The 4,572-nt window shown below is 31.7% G+C and overlaps 1 pseudogene; it reads right to left on the bottom strand.

The window, feature by feature from the left end:
• Positions 1 to 776: 776 nt before the first annotated feature.
• Positions 777 to 1,641, bottom strand: LOC124898577 (annotated as a pseudogene).
• Positions 1,642 to 4,572: the final 2,931 nt, after the last annotated feature.

The raw sequence follows: 4,572 nt of genomic DNA, 5'->3' as shown, positions 1-4,572 counted from the left end.
ATATTACTAATACATAAGTTATATATGCAATCAAAAACTCAAAAAATATGAAAAAAAAAGTTACTTGTTTCAACCTCTTTGGTGCATTGCTTAACTTGTTTACTCGATGGGGAAAATAGAGTATGAACTTGCCTATACTTATTCACAAGAATCATGAAGTTCTAAGTATCGTTCTCATTCCATGACTAGAAAACATGGTAAAGTTTTGAAGTCCTTCTTTTGGTCCCATCCCAATAACACCTAGAGAAAGCAAATCATATTACTAGACTTAAGTTATATATGCAATCAAAAACTCAACAAATTTGAAAAAAAACTTACTTTTTTTAACCTCTTTGGTGCATTTCTTAACTTGATTAGTCGATGAAGAAAATAGAGTATGAACTTGCTATACTCGTTCTCAAGAACCATGGAGTTCTTACGTCTTGTTCACATTCCTTGACTAGAAGATATGGTAAAGTTTTTAAATCCTTTTGGTCCCTTCCTAATAGCACCTAGAGAAAGCAATTCATATTACTAATACTTAAGTTATATATGCAATTAAATACTCAACAAATTTGAAAAGAACCTACTTGTTTCAACCTCTTTAGAGCATTGCTTGACTTGATTAGTCAATGGAGAAAATGGATTATGAACTTGCATATACTCGTTCTCAAGAACCATGGAATTCTTACGTATCATTCCTATTACTTAACTAGAACGCTTGGTAGAATTTGTAAGTCATTTTTCCCTCCCTTTCCCAATAGAACCTGTAGTAACAAATGTGCAATTGTATAAGCTTAACATTTTAAGGCTAATATGACAAGTGTAACAGGACCATATAGTTTCACTCCTAAAGCTATATGGTTAACCATAATCTTCCAAATATAAGAGGAGAACGCCTCTATTTTTTTCCTTTTGGTACTATCAACTAATGTGGATTTTTGAAGTCTTTTGATGCTTGATGCATCAATGTAGTATAGGTGCTTAAGCAGTGTTCTCTAGGTTGATATGTTGTGTATATCATGCAGGTAGCATGAAATGAATGACTTATTAAAGAGAGGGTTGTAAATAGGTGGATTTTTTGCATGAAGTAGATATCATCTATGATTTGGAGAGAAGGAGAGGGATAACCTCCTAGCTATTTCTGACCACATCAGTAGAAACTTATTGAAGGAACTAGCATCACCTAATGCATGGTCGAATGTGAATGTTATAAATATGCCTCACATTTGTAATTTGTGAGTTGAACTTGTACTGGAAACTCCGAATTTATTGGAACTAATTTTCCCTCCAGACAGTCGCTGAGTTTAAGACAAGTGTTGGGTTGTGCTTCCAAAAACAAAGCACCAGTGTTATCACATACAATTTCAGTCTCATTAGTATCTGGATTTAGAATAATTCAATCAGCAAATGGATAGAAATATCAAAGGCAAACAGCAAGAGACTTTCTTAATTTATCTGCAGTGGATGTTAATGATTTCTTATGTTTTACTTTGTGGTAGACATAAAATTAAGTCACTAAAAAGCGTCCAAAGAGAAAGTCCAGGTTTGAAAGGATGAGAACATGTAACTCAGGAATTGGACCACTGGTTTTTAGTACAGACTTTCTGATGAAATTAAACTTAGTGTATACTCACCATCTCTTCCATCTATCAGTGCCATAAGATTGCCTACAAAATCTTAACTTTAGGTTGTGATTGATTTGAGATATTCTATACTAATTCATAGAATACCTTCTTTATAGAAAAATTATTTAAGACACAATGATGTCTATTGTCATTATGAATCAACATAGAAAAAAAGGACGATCAAATAGAGTGCAAGTGAAATGCTTAGTGAAAATTGCATCATCAATTTGGACTAGACGGATCATTTGGTTGAAAAAAGCTATCTCTTGAGATTAGTTTTCATCCCTCAATGTGGAATAGAAATAATACTACAATCTCGATATAACTAATTACAAGATGAGTTATCCAATGAATTTCATCCCAATCAAACTAGCAGACTTTATCCAAAAAACATTATCATTTTAGGTCATTTGGATTCTATACAAAGGTACACACACTCTAGATGGAGTATTTGTTGTAGTTGAGGTATTAACACTGGTAGTGTGCACAAAGTTTCATGGATGAATGCCAAGCTAAAATAGACTCAAACTGTAATCTTCTCAAGGTATGAACTGCTTAAGGATTTTGAGTCCAATGATTTCAGTAAAAAATTAAGACAGTTGGTTGCACATAAAGATAAAGAGGGTCAAATCAATCAATCAACTGCACTCAATCCCAAACTAGTTGAGAGCAACCCAAGAATCCCTTATTACATAGAAGGGTTGATGCAATTGACACGTTCAAAAGAGAATGAACACAACTAAAAATTACTTTGAATTGTTGATAATTATTAAGATCTATAAGTCAAGAAATTTTTACCCGGTAGGGAAACCATTGCTATGTAAGTAGTCATTTGCAAGAACAGGATCTATTGCTCTAGTGATATTAAGGGAACTACAGGGCATGTAGCTCCAAAAAACATTATGAGTAGGTTCAGTTACTAGTATTAAAGGAACCAAAGGACAAGCAGCTCCAGCTACACACCACAAATCAGTTCATCTCTACTGATATTTAGGGAATCAAAGGACATGTAGTTCAAGGTACACAACTAAGTACAATCAGATGGTGCTCGAGGAAACATATCCATAACTGTCAATAAGTCTGTATAAAAACTCTTTAATTCTCACAGAAAAAACATGAAGTAAGAAAAAGAGCACCATGTACATTTTAATAGGTTGTAACATGTTTCCTAATAAATCAGACATAATCCTTTTTCACTTTTATTTAATAATCACAGGTAGACAATCCTCAATAGGAATTGGATTTGAAAACTTACTTGTTTTATCTTCTTGTGTGTATTGCTTAACTTTATTAGTAGACGGAGGTAATAAAGTATTAACTATCATATGCTCGTTGTCAAAAATCATGGAGTTCTTATGTATCATTCCCATTCGTTAATTAGAAGACATGGTAAAGTTTTTACGTCCTTTTTTTGGTTCCTTTCCAATAGCACCTGCAGAAAGAAAATCATATTACTAATACTTGAGGAATTATATTTTGTAGCACAAGGGCGATCAAAAATAAGTTGGAAGAATAAGCTATTTTGGTTGACCAAAAATAAGGCTATGGTGTTTAATTCAAGTTATTTATGCAATTAAAAACTCTAATAAATTTGAAAAATTTTACTTGTTTCAACTTGCATGTATTGCTTAACTTGATCACTAGGTTGATAAAATGAACTCTTAGTTAAAGTTTTCCCTTTTGTTGTCAAAGATCTGAGCCCTCGTCCTCGTCCCTTTCCAATTATACCAGGTGCGTAAAAAAGTATATCTAATAGTACTCTTCATAGTTGATCCATCCTCAGTTTCAATCTTTATATTGAACCTGCAAAAAGAGCCAAAAGTAAAATAAATAGTAAGAAAACCTCTTATCCAGTAAACTAAACTTTACAGTCAACGTAGTCTTTGTGCTCTGTAAAACTCAAAATCTATACAAAAAGTATTATAAGTTAAATTTTAATGCCAAAAGAATAGAAATTTTTAGTAGTAAGTAATAATTAGATACTTCACCTTATCAGTTCTTTTACATTTCTTTTATGAAGGACTTTCTAAGTCATATACAATATCTGAAGGACTTTCTAAGTCATCTGCATCATCATTCATTTATTTCACAATCTCATAGGAATCACGAGGTTAAGTCTTCCTCACTATGTGTCAGCCTTTGCTGGAATTATCATTATCATAAAACACTTTAGATGCTTGATTCACTCAAATAAAAGGTTCATTTATTTTCAAAAATCTACTTGAATTCACACTTACATAGTCATACTAGTCTCTTTTATTTTTTTTATTTTATCATGCACATCAAATCAATTACACTGAAATAAAATCACTCTTCTATACGGGATAATTGCAATTCAATCACATATGTTAAAGCTCCATAGCAATTAAATGTCTCTCTATCTTCATCATTCTTGCTAGCTACAACAACAACACAATTTTGAGTCCTTAAAGTTCGATCATAATCTTCTGCATGAAATCTATATTCATTTATAATTTAACCATTACAATGTGTTGAATATTTGGTTGGACGACATGAAAGTGAGAGAATATCTTCAATGAGCCAAATATTATCTACTTTATGCAATTGTATGACCTAAAAATAAGATTACATTTAATACTTTAGAATGATTAATACAACATTAAGACGTCATATATAATATTTATGTGTTGCTCATATTACTCACCCTATCTTTAACTCATTTAATAAATTCTCGGTCCCATTTTATATTTAGCAAGTCCTGAGCAATATCCATATTTGCAAACTCTCTACAAAATTGAGGTTAACCATAAATGTCATCTAGAAACAATATTACCTTAAATAAAATTGGAAAAACACGATGATACAAAAGATCTCTCCATACTCGAGATATGGTAAGACTTTATCACACTTCTTAAAAATATATATATATATATATATATGTGTGTGTGTTTTTTCAGTTTCATTTTCTTCAAGATCACATGGACTGTTAGCTCCCAGAATTTTT

This window comes from Capsicum annuum, chromosome 5, assembly GCF_002878395.1.
Source record: "Capsicum annuum cultivar UCD-10X-F1 chromosome 5, UCD10Xv1.1, whole genome shotgun sequence".
NCBI lineage: Eukaryota > Viridiplantae > Streptophyta > Magnoliopsida > Solanales > Solanaceae > Capsicum > Capsicum annuum.
Note: the sequence above shows the minus strand (reverse complement) of the source record. Positions and strands in the feature narration are given on the sequence as shown.